At 43.7% G+C, this 17,120-nt stretch overlaps 1 long non-coding RNA gene across 1 annotated transcript in view; it reads left to right on the top strand.

The window, feature by feature from the left end:
- The first annotated feature begins 3,060 nt into the window (after positions 1 to 3,060).
- Positions 3,061 to 17,120, top strand: part of LOC122543437 — a 47,700-nt gene continuing 33,640 nt past the window's right edge. Inside the window, exon 1 of the long non-coding RNA XR_006310021.1 lies at positions 3,061 to 3,097. This is a non-coding gene — a long non-coding RNA (uncharacterized LOC122543437). The remainder of the gene's footprint in view (positions 3,098 to 17,120) is intronic.

Raw genomic sequence — 17,120 nt, 5'->3', positions numbered from 1 at the left:
CCGCCCATAACGACTGTGAGAAATTCATCTTTCTAGTGTATTTGTTGAGACAGAAGAAGGACAGTATGCTCAGTCTTTTAAAAGTTAGAAAATGGTATTGAATGAGTATTCAAAATAAACCAAGACAGAAGGATAAGAAGTTTGATTCAAATTATTAAAAGACATGATTAGATTCCCTACAGTGTGGGAACAGGCCCTTCGGCCCAACAAGTCAACACTGACCCTCCAAAGAGTAACCCACTCAGCCCCATTCCTCTACATTTACCCCTGACTAATGCTCCTAACCTACACATCCCTGAACACTATGGGCAATTTAGCTTTGCCAATTCACCTGACCTGCACATCTTTGGATTGTGGGAGGAAACCCACGCAGACACGGGGAGAATGTGCAAACTCCACATAGACAGTCGCCCGAGGTTGGAATCAAACCTGGATCCCTGGCACTGTGAGACAGCAGCGCTAACCTCTGAGCCACCATGCTGCCCCATATTCAAAACCAACTTCACAAGGTTGCTCTTCTCCACTTAAAAGTGTGGTCAACACATGGAATGGATTTTATGGTAGGGTGGAGGAAATACTCTGGAATAATTGAAGAAACAATTGGATGTTTTCATAGGAAATTTTACATCCTCTGGATGGATGACCTCAAATCAGTTAAAGACCTTTCTTGATCAATCTTGTGATCCTATAATGCAATCTCTATGTTATATTGAAATATCTTATATTCTTTGATTTAAATTTTCAGTTATAAAATTACTAGCTAAATACAAAGTAAAAGATATTGCAAGCTGGCTGATTTGACATGCAAGCATCAGAAATCCCTGATCAAAACATCATCCTGAGCCAGGCATAAAATTAATAGATAAATTGCTTTTGTGCTAATCAGGATTCAATTGAGTTTAATTTGAATACAGCAAACTTTTCTTTAATCTTTTGAAACTGCCAATATTCTCCAGAGATATTACAGAACTCAGATACTGTAGCACAATGGAGTTGTTTTACTGCCATTTTTGGTCAAAAAATGATAATATGTGGGAAGTGATAATAAAAGGACTTCAATATAACTGTCCTTCCCTCCTCTTAGGGATACAATTTTCCTCAGGGACAAATTTAAAAGTCAACGCACTGCAGTAAAATTATTTAAAAATGATTAATTCACTTTTGTGCAGTGACTGTTACTCTGATTTTGCAGAGATTTTGATTAAATTGGCCATTTAAACAGAGCAGTAATCCTTCAAAGGAAGCTGTGAGCACTTCTCTGCTTCTGACTCACTTAAGCTGAACAGTAAAAGGTACACAGGCTCAAAGCTGAATACATTTGACTTTAGTCAAAAAAAAATTGCTAACCAATTGACAAAACAAAACATATTACTGGAGTATTTTATGCTTTTTGAATGAAAGACAAAGAGAGTTAGCACCGCCAGTTTCATTCATATGTTATTTATAGAATGGCAATCATCAACGTTCACTCATTTACAAAAAAGAAATAAGTTCTTATTCATTAATTGGACAATTGTATAAAAATAAGGATAATGGAAGATGGGAATAAAAATAACTGGAAATATTATCACAAACCTGTAGTGCAGCTAGATGAGTGTCTGACCTGAAGTTAAAATATCAAAGCTATGCTGCATTGTATATCTGGATGAAAATATTGATATAAGCTGACAATCATGTGTAACTGTCAACACTGAAGTTGTGTGACTTTTAACAAAACAACAATGAGATGCAAAGTGCCAAGGCAGCATGGTAGCTCAGTGGTTAGCACTGCTGCCTCACAGTGTCAGGGACCTGGGTTCGATTCCCGCCTCGGGTGACTATCTGTGCAGAGTTTGCATAGTCTCCTCGTGTCTGTGGGGGTTTCCTCCGGGTGCTCTAGCTTCCTCCCACAATCCAAAGATGTGTGGGTCAGGTGAATTGGTTGTGCTAAATTGCCTGTAGTGATAGGTGTGTCAGTTGGGGTAAATATAGGCTAGGGGGATGGATCTGGGTGGGTTACTTTTTGGAGTGTCGGAGTGGACTAGTTGGGCCAAAGGGCCTATTTCCATACTGTAGGGAATCTAATCTAAGATATCAAGCATGAGTTGGGACCATTTTGGAACTACCAACTTAACAATATTGTGGAAGCACCTTCATTACAAAGATTACAGTGTTCCAAGAAGACAGATGATACCACACTATCAAAGGAAATTAGGCATGGACAATATACAGTAAATGGCAGGACCCTAAGGAGCACTGATATAAAGAGAGATCTTGGGATGCAAGTCCATAGCTCCCTGAAAATGGAAACACACTGGATAAGGTATATGCTTGCCTTCATCAGTCAGGGCATTGAGTATAAAAGTTGGCAAGTTATGCTGCAGCTGTATAAAATTTTTGTTAAGCTATATTTGGACTATTGTGTGCAATTCTGTTGCCACACTATAGGAAGGATGTAGAGGCTTTGGATAGGGTGCAAAAGAGGTTTACCAGGATGCTTCCTGGATTAGAGTGCATTAGCTATAAAGAGAGGATAGAAAAACTTGGATTATTCTAGGCTAGGGCTTTGGAGGCTGAGGGGGTGAGCTGATAGAAGTATATAAACTTATGAGAGGCATGGATAGCATGGATAGTTGGAGTCTTTTTCCCAGGGTGGAAATGTCAAATATTAAGGGGCATAAGTTTAAGGAGAGAGGGGGAAAGTTTAAAGGAGATGTGAGAGGCAAGTTTTTTTTACACAGAGGGTGGTAGGTGCCTGGAAGAAGCAGATATGATAGCATTTAGACAGAAACATGAACACGCAGGGAATAGAGGGATATGGACCATGTACAGACAAATGGGATTAGTTTCGAATGGCATCATGGAGTGTAGACATGGAGGGGGGGGGGGGGGGGGTTGCTGAAGTGTCTGTTTCAGTGCTGCACTGTTCTATGTTTGATGTTCTAATGGCTGTTCAATTATGTCTGTATCCCAAGTGTTAAAAAGTCCAATTTTGCACTGACAATGGCAGGCACATGCCCATTGATTGCATCATTGAGGACAGCTGGACATTAGGCCAAGCATCCAGTGATCCAGTGGCTGCTCACATTGGAGGATGTGCAAAGAAACAAGCTGCAAGGTAAGCCAGGAAGAAATATATTTTTCTTTTCAGTAACATGTATCAACTTTGAGGCTAACAGCCTTCAGCTGCTCTTTTGTACTGAAGCCCTGCAGCAATGCCTGATTTATCCCTCTACTCCAAAGGGCTAGATCCTACAGGGAAAGACTTGTGCCAGGAGAGAATTCAGAAAAATGACCTGAACGCAGATCAGATACAAAAATGGGGTGAATATCAAGAAGCACTTTTGCAGCAAAAAATTACATTTGAAAGATTCCTTCTGTTAGTCAAATGAACTTAAGAATAATAAATATTAAAACAGCACATAATTAATTTTCCTTTCTTTAGTACTCAAATAACATTTTTTAACCATTTATTCAGATGATCTGAGGACCAGGTCATGGTGGGATTTGACTCCATGTCCCCAGAACATTAGCCTGGCATTCTGGATTACTAGTCCAATGACATTATCATCTGGGTAGCAAGAAGGGGACCAGGCAGGTAGTGAGGGAATCTCCTTTGCGCATTTTGAAGGGAGAGAGTAAACAGCCAGAGAGCATGATCCATGTTGGGACCAATGACACAGGAAGAAGCAGAAATTAAGTCCTGCAAGTAGACTTTCAGAAGTTTGATAGCAAGCTGAAATGCTGGACTTCAAAGGTAGTAATCTCCAACTTTCTTCTAGTAACATACACCAGTATAGGAATATAAGGACAGAGCAAATGGACATTTGACTGGAAAGATGGTGCAGTAGGGAAGGTTTTCAATTCCTGAGGCATTCAGACAGTTTGTGGGGGAGGCAGCATCAGTATACATTGGATGAGTTGCATCTTCTTATGGGAAGGTTTGGCTAATCCTATTGGGTGCATTTAGACTAGATTGGCAGGGGGATGTTATCCTGCAAAAACATTCAGAGTGGAGAGAGGCTGAGACAGAATTAGGGGTTAAAACACTAGTGAGTGAGTTTAGCAAGGTTAAATGGAATATATATAAATGTAAAGAGCCTGAGGAATAAGGCAGATGAGCTGTGGACACAGACAGGCACCTGGGAGTATGATATTATAGCTAAGACTGAAAACTAGCTGAAAGACGAGCAGGATTGGCTATAGGGCATTCAGATGAGATAGAAAGAGTTAGAAGAGGAGGTGAGGCTCACAATACTCACCAAGGAATCAATTATAACAGTGAGGAAGGTTAAAATCTTGGAAGGATCATTAAATGGGTAGAAGTAAAAAACACAAAAGGGGTAAACACACTGTTGGGTGGGTACTACAGGCCTCCAAACAGTCAGGGAGAGATAGAGGATCAAATTTAAGAGAAATGTAAGAATAATAAGACAGGAACAGGAGGGAAATTTAAATACCCAAATATTAGATTAGATTACTTACAGTGTGGAAACAGGCCCTTCGGCCCAACAAGTCCACACCGACCCGTCGAAGCGCAACCCACCCATACCCCTACATTTACCCCTTACCTAACACTACAGGCAATTTTAGCATGGCCAATTCACCTGACCTGCACATTTTTGGACTGTGGGAGGAAACCGGAGCACCTGGAGGAAACCCACGCAGACACGGGGAGAATGTGCAAACTCCACACAGTCAGCCGCCTGAGTTGGGAATTGAACCCGGGTCTCTGGCGCTGTGAGGCAGCAGTGCTAACCACTGTGCCACCGTGCCGAAAATAGTTCTAGTGTGCGAGGTAGGCAGGGAGCAAAATTCTTAAATTGCATCCAGGAATTTTATTTTAGGCAGTACATAAAAAGCCCAACAAGGAAGGGGTCAGTCCTGGATCTAATATTTGGAAATGAACCCAGGCAGGTGGAAGGCGTATCAGAAGAGGGCCATTTTGGAGATAGTGATCATAGCTCAGATAGATTTAAGATAATTATGGAAAAGGATAACGATGCACCAGGAATAACAGTATTTAATCAATAGAGTTTAGAAGGTTGAGGGGGATCTAATTGAAACATACAGAACAGTGAATGGCCTGGACAAAGTAATTGTTGGAAAGATGTTTCCATTGGTGGGAGAGACTAGAACCCAAGGGCAAAGCCTTAGAGTAAAGGGAAGACCTTTTAGAATGGAGATAAGCAGAAACGTCTTCAGCCAGATAGTGGTGAATCTATGGAAATCATTGCCACAGAAGGCTGTGGAGACCAGGCCATTAAATATATTGAAGACTGAGAAAGATAGGTTCTTGAGTATCAAGGGGATCAAGGGTTAAGGGGAGAACGTGGGAGAATGGGATTGGGAAACTTATCAGCCATGATTGAATGGCAGAGCAGACTCAATGGGCTGAATGGCCCAATTTCTGCTCCTACGTCTTATGGTCTTAAATTGGGAAAAGGCTAATTTTGCTAAGATAATTTGGCCTCAGTGGCCTGACAGCAGATTCTTGCAAATAAAATTGTGTCAGAGCAATGGGAAGCATTCAAGGAGGAAAAGGCAAGAGTACAGGTCAAATATGTTCCTGTAAAGTCAAAGGATGGGTCCAAGACCGCAGAATACTAGATGTCAAGGGACATAAATATTAGGATTTAAAAAAAAGATGTTGTGAAACTTGAAAGGGTTCAAAACAATTTACAAGGATGTTACCAGGGTTGGAGGGTTTGAGCTATAGGAAGAGGCTGAATAGGCTGGGGTTGTTTTCCCTAGAGTGTCAGAGGCTGAGGGGTGACCTTATAGAGGTTAATAAAATCATGAGGGGCATGGATAAGGTAAATAGACAAGGTCTTTTTCCTGGGGTGAGGCAGTCCAGAACTGGAGGGCATGGATTTAGGGAGAGAGGGGAAAGATTTAAAAGGGACCAAAGGGGCAATGTTTTCATGTAGAAAGTGGTACATGTATGGAATGAACTGCCAGCGGAGGTGATGCAGGCTGGTACAATTACAACATTTAAAAGGCATCTGGATAGGTATATGAATAGGAAGGGTTTATAGGGATATAGGCCAGGTTTGAAGTGATTTGTAGGGCCTCTGAACCAGAGGTCCCACTCCAGGCATTGATGGTCCAGGAAAGTGTGTTCATAATGTGGTCAAACAGATTAAGAATCAACTTATAAATCCTTGCAACAGATGGTAACAGCAGGGAGAGATTTCTGGTCAGCAAAGTAATGGAAGGAAATTGGGGCCTCTACCATCACCGGGCCACAAAATCCATGTAAATGTATGTTATCACAAGAAATCAGACTCCTTAGGAGTTGGCTAGCCTAACTGGTTAGATGGCTGGTGTAGATCAGATTAGCACTAATAGCTTGGGGTTCGACTCCCATTCTGACTGGGGTAGATTCAGAACCTGTGGCGGATGTTGTGGCACAATGGGTCAGACCTGCCTTTGGACAGGGAACTCAAAAGCAAGAAATGAATGCTTGTAGTAGTAGTATAGCTTCTCAAGGGCAATTAGGGATTGAGGAACAAATGTAAGGCCCTTCCAGCAATACTCACGTCCCCCATGAAAAATACTGAAAAATGCTGAGCACATTTGTATGATATTCTTCATGTTTGATGAAAAAAAACTATTTAACATACGGGAAAATGTCATACAAATATATTAAGTGATTAATTGCTACTTCTATGTTGGTGATTGCAAAGTATGTCCAACAGGAGATTAAAATCTTTCATTCAGATTAAAACACAGCAACATGTCCATGCGCTTGAATGGCAATATTGCAATTGCAAGATAAATCTCTGGACTTTGGAAAAGCCACCAGTTCTGTACAATGTATTTCCTTTGCAGGCTGACTTATGCTGTCTTCAGCGGAAAAAAGGATGAAGTGGTTGTTTCTAATGAATAATGGATTAGTAATCTCCCTGGTTACAGGGGCGTTAGGGACATTTCTTTTATAATGGAAGAAACAATATTTTGTTTTGGTTTAACTCTTTACTGAAGCTTCATATTAGTGTCCAGTTTTGTACTTGCCACTCTGTGGTAAATGGCTGAACTTACAGGCTAAGTTCGGCCTTCCTTTCAAACTTGTGAAGGGCATTGTCTGCAAGCAATCTAGGAGGGGATAATTGAACTGTTATATGTGAACTCAAACCCTTGTAACAACTTGTCAACCAAAATCCTGAAATGGATACCGGATTGGACAGCACAGGTCACTGCCTTTTAGGCCCCTCATTTTATTATCGTGAATGTCCTCACCACCACACCCATCACATCCAGGACACCAGCCTCCTCTAATTACAACCCTCTATGTCCCTGACCTTACTTTCTGTCCTCTGCTTGATCTTGATCCTCAAACCTCACCACTAAACTCACCTTTACCAGTCCTGAGCCTCCATTCTCTGCTCCCCGCCCTTATGTCATCAAGTTTAACAAGGAAATCCGAAGATGTTACACACAACTGCACAAAGCCAGAAAGTGCATATCACCTTTAAACAATTGTGAATGAGGTGCCTCAAGATTCTCATGTGCCATTGACTTTATCTTGAGGGTAGGACTTTATGGAAAACTGTTTCATATTGACGAATATTGATGGGTGCAAATGTATTACAAGTATGAATCCACCACAGGCCAGTGTAATGCTCAACATGCTGCTGGCTTTATCTCTTCATCTCTACTCACTGTTTGGAAATTGAAAGTTGATATCCCACCTAGTTAAGTCACCTGCAGGCCATTTTTTCCATCCTAGATTCCACAAAACCCCACCAGAGAAAATGGCAATCTGCTTGTCACAAAATTAAAACTCCAGCTTTCCCCTCCAGTTTCTTCTACATTCATCGAAGGTGGCAATGCATTCCTACAGCAATATGAGGCAAGACCTCTTCAAATGCTTCATTTAGAACCACATTTAGTTGTCCTTATAATTTAAACACACTGATGTTCACATTTCCTGTTCACCTACCAGCAATGTTATCAGATCAGGCAATATACGGTGCACACACATTGCACCATACATCCAACACAGTTGCAAAAGTGCACGTTGCCACAAAATCTTGGACAACCTCAGTGATCTGTAACTTACCATCACCATCCATTTTTATTATTTGAGAAGCCATGGAAAAAGAGGGGGTTTGTTGAACCAAAAATGCATACTGTCTGTTTGCCTGACCCCTTCAGAGCTCACTAGAAGGATGTATGTGTGTGGAAAGGAATAGGGACATGGGAGAAAAAAGGAGGATTAATAAAGGCAAAGTTTGTATGTCTGTATTTGTGCACATATGTGTATGTGGGTAAATAGAACCATGTCAATGTTACCTCCTGTTCAATGATTTTTGCCTTAAAATGAACAGCTTCAATCACAGGTTTATAAATTATTTATTGAAATGTTGAAGAGAATTGTAAATACCTATTTAATATTAAATTCCCTTTATTGAAATTGAAATGTTCTGAAAGTACAAAAATGTTTAATTTTTTCTGGCAACTTCCTTGGGGTAATCTATTTAATCCGATCCCGATTTAAAGAGTGAGAATCAACCCTGAAGACTTATCGTCTGTGTCATCTTTTCACATAATCATTGACCTATGACCCCTGAGGTCAGTCTGTCATTTTTAAAAACCTTAGTGGGTCCCTTTTGCTGTCTGGCAGCATCTTTGGTGATCAATCATGGAGGTGCTTGTTACTCTCCTGTGGGCCAATCCTAAAGCCCGGCAGCAGCCAAGCGTGCGAGAAGTGAGTACAGAGCAATCACTCTGCCTCGTCAGATGTTTAGCCCTAATGAAAGGGTTAGCCAGTGAAAACAAGCTCAGAATTAATTGACTGTTTCCCAGTCTACCTGATTCCAGCATGCATAACTAAAGCTCTATCTAGTGTAACTGTGCAGAATACAAATTCGTTTTTAAAAACAGGTGCAAATTAGTACTATAGCATTAAGCATAATGCTTTAAATGCTGCAGCAAAGTTTTTGCTTTCTCCACAGGGCTTATTGTTTAAAGGGCAAGCTTACCCTCTTCACCCAAATATGCCAAATCTCAGAAGTTACACCCTGTACCTAATTTGCCAGTGAAGCCCAACAGTTGGTCTCCGAGACCCTAAAGCAGCATTTAAAGGGGCACTCAAATGTAGGCAAACGAATCACAGGATCTGTGTGAAATGCCAAGAGAATTTCTAGCTTGATTCTTTCTAAGACTTTTCACCTTAATCACAGTAAACACTATCTACAGACCATGGATTCTATTATTGCATGCTTCACTTGGATGGTGGAACAGGTGATGCAAAATGGTAAACATTAGTGTCAACAACCTGCTGAATTGGCAGGTGGGCCTACTGAAAGATAGAAGTTGAGAGATGGTTGCTTATGGGTAGCCATACTCAGCACACAAGGTTTACAAGCCAAGATCCTGGATCCAACCAAACAGTAATGCATTTCAGGCATCAAGACAGACTTTTGCAGATCACTTTAACCTCCTGCAACTGAACCTGCTGCCTGCTAGATAACAGGGCCAAGCTATGCCAACTGCTCTCAACGTTGTTATGGTCCTCACTTTCTGTACCATTCTACTATCGGGATTGCCAGTTTGGTGGGGCTAACCAGTAATACACATTTCCTAATCAACTCAACAGGCTGAGGCTCATGCAAACATTTGGTCTAACAGTTCATTAGCAATATAGTTGAGATGGTCACTCGATCCACTCGGAGTCAGTGACCAGTTTGGAGCCCCATTTAATTAGCTGTATGGCCCTAATGCTGCCGTCAGCTCCTGTAGGTACTGGGATAACTTCCTTCTTGTCTCAATCTCCACAAGACTCTAAGAATCTGAAATCCTGACTGCAACCCTGTCACTCATTTCAAACATTCCCTTCCTTGTCGCAATATAACGGTGAAATGTGAACGCAAAGAACGTAACCTTGCTTTAAGTGGATGGATTCACACATTAAATGGGAGGCCGCTGGGAGATGTGTCAAGGAAATATACAGAGAGACTGTATTCCAATGCATTTGGGTGAACAGCTTACCAGTATTATTTCAGTGAGACCCATAAAGGTAACATCACCTAGGACTTAAGTCATAAGAGGCTGCACTCACCATAACACCATAAGATGTTGGAATAGAAGTCGGCCTGTCAGCATAGTGAGTCTGCTCCACCATTCAATGAGGTCATGGCAGATTTGATAATCCTCAACTCCACTTTCCCCCTTTTCCCTGTAACGCTTGATTCCCTCCCTAATTAAAAATCTGTCTATCTCATCCTTGATTATATTGAGAGAGACCCAGACCAGTCTCAACAGCTGTCTGTGGTAAAGAATTCCACAGATTCCCTACCCTCTGAGAGAAGAAATACATCCTCATCTGTGTCTTAGATGTGTAGCCCCTTATTCTGAGTTTATTCCTTTGGGCATAGACCCTGTCATTTCAAGAAGATCGCCTCTCATTCTTCTGAATTTCAATGAGTACAGGCCCAGTCTGTTCAACAGACAGTCCTTCCATACCAGGTATCAGCCGAGTGAACTTTCTCTGAACTGCCTCCAATGCCAGTATGTTTTTCATTAGACAAGGGGCCCAAAACTGTTCACAGTATTCCATCTGTGGTCTGATTAGTGCCTTGCATAGTTTTAACAAAACCTCCCTACTTTTACACTCCATTCCCTTTGAAATAAAGGCCAACATTCCGTTTACCTTCCCTATTACCCACTGAAAGTGGGTGTTAGCTTTTTATGTCACGGGCAAGGACTCCCAAATCCGACTGTTCTGTAGCTTATTGAAGTCTGAGAGTCAGAGAGTCAGAGATATACAGCTTGGAAATAGACCCTTCAGTCCAACTCGTCCATGCCAGCCAGATATCCTAAACTAATCTAGTCCTATTTGACAGCACTTGACCCAAACCCTTCCTATTCATATACCCATCCAGATGCCTTTTAAATGTTGTAATTGTACCAGCCATCACCACTTCCCCTGGCAGCTCATTCCATACACGTACCACCCTCTGTGTGAAAAAGTTGCCCTTTAGGTCCATTTTAAATCTTTTCCCTCTCACCCTAAACCTATGCCCTCTAATTCTGGACTCCCCCACCCCAGGGAAAATACCTTGTCTATTTACTCTATTCGTGCCCCTCATGATTTTATAAACCTCTATAAGGTCACCCCCCAGCCTCTGACGTTCCAGGGAAAACAGCCCGAGCCTATTCAGCCCCTCCCTCTAGTTCAAATCCTCCAACCCTGGCAACATCCTTGTCAATCTTTTCTGAATCCTTTCAAGTTTCACAACATCCTCCCTACAGGAGGGAGATCAGAATTGCACACAATATTCTAAAAGTGGCCTAAGCAGTGTCACATACAGCCACAACATGACCTCCCAACTCCTACACTCAATGCTCTGACCAATAAAGGCGAAAGTGAGGACTGCAGATGCTGGAGATTAGAGTCAAGATTAGAGTGGTGCTGGAAAAGCACAGCAGGTCAGGCAGCATCCGAGGAGCAGGAAAATAAATGTTTCGGGCAAAAGTCCTTCATCAGGATGAGGCTGGAATCCTTGGGGGTGGAGAGATAAATGGGAAGAGGTGGGGCTGGGAAAAAGGTAGCTGGGAGTGCAATAGGTGGATGGAGGAAGGGGTAAAGGTGATAGGTCGGATGGGAGGGTGGAGTGGATAGGTGGGAAGGAAGATGGACAGATGGGACAGGTCATGAGGATGGTGCTGATCTGGATGTTCGGAAATGGGGTAAGGTTGGGGGTGCAGAAATGAGGAAACTGGTGAAGTTCACATTGGTGCCTTGGGGTCGAAAGGTTGCGAGGCGGAAGATGAGGCGTTCTTCCTCCAGGCGTTGGGTGGTGAGGGAGTGGCGGTGGAGGAGGCCCAGGACCTGCATGTCCTCGGCAGAGTGGGAGGGGGAGTTGAAATGTTCGGCCACGGTGCGATGGAGTTGATTGGTGCGGGTGTCCCGGAGATGTTCCCTGAAGCACTCTGCGAGAAGGCGTCCAGTCTCCCTAATGTAAAGGAGACCGCATCGGGAGCAACGGATGCAATGAATGACATTTGTGGAAGTGCATGTGAAACCTTGATGAATGTGGAAAGCTCCTTTGGAGCCTTGGATGGAGGTGATGGGGGAAGTGTGGGTGCAGGTTTTGCAGTTCCTGCGGTAGCAGAGGAAGGTGCCAGGAGGGGATGGTGGGTTGTTGGGGGACATGGACCTGACCAGGCTGTCATGGAGGGAACGGTCTTTACGGACAGCAGATAGGGGTGGGGAGGGAAATATATTCCTGGTGGTGGGGTCTGTTTGTAGATGCGGAAATGTCGGCACAGATGATGCTGTTTATGTGGAGGTTAGTGGGGTGGAAGGTGAGGACCGGGGGGGTCTGTCCTTATTGTGGTTGGAGGAGTGGGGTTTGAGGGCAGAGGTGCAGGACATGGATGAGATGCTTTGGAGGGCAATTTACAGTCTTTAAAGGCGTCATCGTTGATGGAGATGGAGAGGTCTAGGAAGGGGAGGGAGGTATCTGAGATGATCCATGTGAATTTAAGATCGGGATGGAATGTGTTGGTGAAGTTGATGAACTGCTCAACCTCCTCCTGGGAGCACAAGATGGCGCCGATGCAGTCATCAATGTAGCAGAGGAAAAGGTGGAGAATTGTGCCGGTGTAACTACGGAAAACAGACAATTCCACATAGGCGACAAAGAGACAGGCACAGCCGGGGCCCATGCAGGTGCCCACGGCTACTCCTTTCGTCTGGAGGAAGTGGGAGGATTTGAAAGCGAAATTGTTGAGGGTGAGGACCAGTTCAGCCAAACGAATGAGTGTGTCAGTGGAAGGGTGCTTGTGGGGACATCAGGAGAGGAAGAAACAAATTCAATACATGTCGTATTGCCGAACACTACTTCCGCCTCCGAGCTTACTTTTTCAATCAAGACTCCCGCCCACCCTCTGAGGACCCCTTCACCCACCTCCAACACACTCCATCCACCTGGACACCCCATGTCAGTCTATTGCCTACCCTCGATCTCTTCATTTCCAAATGTCGTCTGGACATTAACCGTCCGACATGTCTACCCCCCTCCCCCACTCTAAACTCTCACTCTCGCAACATGGAGCTCTCCACTCCATCTGCTCCAATCCTAATCTCACCATCAAACCAGCAGACAAAAGGGATGCAGTGATAGTTTGGCGCACTGACCTCTACACTGCTGAAGCCAGGCGCCAACTCAAAGACACCTCCTCCTACTGCTCCCTCAGCCATGACCTCACCCCCCATCACCAAACCATAATTTCCCGGACCATACACAACTTCATCACATCAGGGGATCTCCCATCACAGCTTCCGACCTCATAGTTTTGGAACCCTGCATGGCCCGATTCTACCTCCTTCCCAAGATCCACAAGCCTGACTACCCCAGCCGACCTATCATCTCAGCCTGCTCCTGCCTCCCCGAACTCATCTCCACCGACCTCGATACTGTCTTATCCCCCCAGTCCAGGAACTCCCCACATACATTCGGGACATCACCCTACACCCTCCACATCCGAACATTTCAACTCCCCCTCCTATTCTGCCGAGGACATGCAGGTCCTGGGCCTCCTCCACCGCCACTCCCTCACCACCCGACGCCGGAGGAAGAACGCCTCATCTTCCGCCTCGGAATCCTCCAACCCCAGGGCATCAATGTGGACTTCACCAGTTTCCTCATTTCCTCTCCCCCCACCTTACCCCAGTTCCAATCTTCCAGCTCAGCACCATCCTCATGACCTGTCCCACCTGTCAATCTTCCTTCCCACCTATCCGCTCCACCCACCTCTCCGACTTATCACCTTCACCCCCACCTCCATTCACCTATTGCGCTCCCAGCTACCTTCTTCCCAGCCCCACCCTCTCCCATTTATCTCTCCACCCCCGAGGCTTCCAGCCTCATTCCTGATGAAGGGCTCCTGCCCGAAACATTTATTTTCCTGCTCCTCAGATGCTGTCTGACTTGCTGTGCTTTTCCAGCACCACTCTAATGGTGGGCGGCATGGTGGCACAATGGTTAGCACTGCTGCATCACAGCGCCAGAGACCCGGGTTCAATTCCCGTCTCAAGCGACTGACTGTGTGGAGTTTGCACGTTCTCCCCGTGTCTGCGTGGGTTTCCTCCGGCTGCTCCGGTTTCCTCCCACAGTCCAAAGATGTGCAGGTCAGGTGAATTGGCCATGCTAAATTGCCCGTACTGTTAGGTAAGGGGTAAATGTAGGGGTATGGGTGGGTTGCGTTTCGGCGGGGCGGTGTGGACTTGTTGGGCCGAAGGGCCTGTTTCCACATTGTAATCTAATCTAATCTAATCTAATCTTGGCTCTGACCAATAAAAGAAAGCATATCAAATGCCTTCTTCACTATCCTATCTACCTGTGACCCCACTTTCAATGAGCTATGAATATGTGCCCGAAGGTCTCAGCACATCTGATCGAGATCCCGTTGTAATCTGAGGTAACCTTCTTCACTGTCCACGACACCTCCAATTTTGGTGTCATTGAAGATCTCGACCCCCTTGAGGGATCTCTCAGTTCCGCGACTGGTCAAATAATCAACATGAATGTGGTATGCCACAGCAAGATTTCACAGTTTATTTTGCCGCCAGGCACAGGTTTGTCCAGCAACACAGAGGTTAACAGTTTCTGTGTTCCTTGGAGAAACTGCGCAATTTCACTGAGAACAAAGGCAATTTTTAATATGTTTCTTAAGAAATAGTACAGCCTTAATTACAGAATAAATCCAATAAAATGTAAGAAATGACATAATGGACAGCAGGTTAACCCAATGATATTTTCTGGAAAACAAAGTTGTTTACAACACATTTATCTCTTCCCACCTACATTTCAAGGTTAACTAAAACAGTTAGTAATGTCCGATCTAGCTTAGTTAATTCCACGCTGTGAAGGGTCCATTATTCTGCTTTATCTTTGATTCAGTTAGCTCAGCAAGGCAGGAATGCAGCCTTTAGCAGGGTGAGAAGCCACTTTAAACTCAGTATTAATTTGTAGGCTGAAGCCATTTTGTTATGTTACTTTGCATTGAGAAGCCATTTTGTTGTTAATAAAAGCATGCATAAAAATGGTTGCTCCTGACAACAGCCGAAATCCAGATTTTAGATCGTCATCATCTGCAAACTTACTAACTATACCTCCTATGTTTACAATCATTTATATAAATGATGAAAAGCAATGGACCCAACATCGATCCTTGTGGCACACCATTGGTCACAGGCCTCCAGTCTGAAAGGCAACCCTCCACCACCACCCTGTCTTCTATCTTTGAGCCAGTTCTGTATCCAAATGGCTAGTTCTCCCTGTATTCCATGAGATCTAACCTTGCTAACCAGTCTACCATGAGGAACCTTGTTGAACACTTTACTGAAGTCAAATAGCTCTGCCCTCATCAATCCTCTTTGTTACTTCTTCAAAAAACTCAATCAAGTTAGTGAGACGTAATTTCCCACGCACAAAGCCATGTTCACTATCCCTAATTAGTCCTTGCCTTTCCAAATACATGTAAATCTTGTCCCTCAGGATTCCCTCCAAAAATTTGCCCACCACAAGTCTTTTTGCATTTAAAAAATATTCAGCTCCTATATTTTCCTGCCAAAGTGCATAACATCACATTTACCCACATTATATTCCATGTCAAATTTTTTCCCAACCAATTAACCTGTCTGTTCCCTTCTGTAGACTCTTTGTATCATCTTCATGACTTGCCTTCCTATCTATTTTGTGCCATCCACAAACTTTGTAATAATGCTTTCACTCCCCTCATCCAAGTCATTAATGTACATTGAAAATAACTGTGACCTCAACAATGATCCCTGTGGCACTATATGAGTTATAGGTTGCCATCCTAAAAATGTCCGTCTTATCCCAATTCTCTATCTTCTATTAGTTAGCAAATCCTCTATCCCTGCTAATATACCACCTCTAAAACCATTGGCTCTTATCACATTAAGTAGCCTAATTTGTAGTACCTTATCAAATATCTTCTGAAAATCCAAATACATCCACTTTATCTATTCTGCTTGTTACCTCCTCAAAGAATTCTAGAAAATTTGTCTGGCATGATTTCCCCGCCACGAAGTCATGTTGATTCTACTTAATCATATTTTGTATTTTTAAATGCTCTGCTATTGCATTATTGATAACTAACAGCAACAACATGTAATTGGGACTTCAGCTTGTCAAGATGCAGTAAGAGGGCAAGCTCATGATCATATCATATGACACTGCAAAAGTTCATGTGATAATGTACACTGTGTCTCATTTGCATATCTCGCGATAACATAGTAGAGTTCATAATTCCTCAGTCACAGGGCTGATTCCAAATGACAAATGGTTTAGGTTCTGAGAAAAGACTAGAGCAACTCAGGTATGTGGTGATGTATAATGAGACAGCTTTAATAAACTATGTCAGAGTAAAATATCTCCTCTGAAATAGTGACCATAACATGGTGGAATTTAGCATTCAGTTTGAGAGGGGGGAAATCTGGATCAGAAACAAGTGTGCTCAGCTTAAATAAGAGTGATTATAAAGGAATGAGGGCAGAGCTGGTTGAAGTGGATTAGAAAAAGAGTCTAGCAGCAGACATTTGAGGAACAATGGCAGACATTTAAGAAAATAGTTTGGGGGATCCAAGATGGCGGCAATCTGGGAGGATCGCATTGCAGAGCTCCGCACCACATCACAAGCAGAATGAACCTTCAACCCACCCAACCCAGACCATTGCAATATCCTGGGACTCCAGAAAGATCATGGAGTCCCAAGAAACTTTGAGAAGTTAACTTACTTGCGTTTCCTGCTGTCCAGAGATGCCGAAAGAAGGAGGAGGAGGAGCGTCTGAGGCCGGGCCTACGGCCCAGCCTGCAGAATCCTTGAACTCGATTACCTTCCAGGCCCTGGTGAACGAGCTCGCGAAATCTCACGAGATGTGGGGGAAACAAATAGAAGAGAAGCTGGCTCCAATCTCTATCATGCTGCAGAAGCATGAGCAGCAGCTGGGACACGTGGAAAAGAGGATGGATGAGGTTGAGCACAGAGTCACAGTGGTGGAATCTGATGCCAGTTCATCCAAGGATAGGATCCAAGCCCTGGAGACGCAGGTCCATAATTTGCATGACCAAGCAGATGATCTTGAGAATTGGGGCAGGAGA

The sequence above is a fragment of the Chiloscyllium plagiosum genome, chromosome 43, assembly GCF_004010195.1.
Source record: "Chiloscyllium plagiosum isolate BGI_BamShark_2017 chromosome 43, ASM401019v2, whole genome shotgun sequence".
Classification (NCBI taxonomy): Eukaryota; Metazoa; Chordata; class Chondrichthyes; order Orectolobiformes; family Hemiscylliidae; genus Chiloscyllium; species Chiloscyllium plagiosum.
The sequence above is the reverse complement of the archived record's forward strand: the minus strand, read 5'-3'. Positions and strand labels throughout refer to the sequence as shown.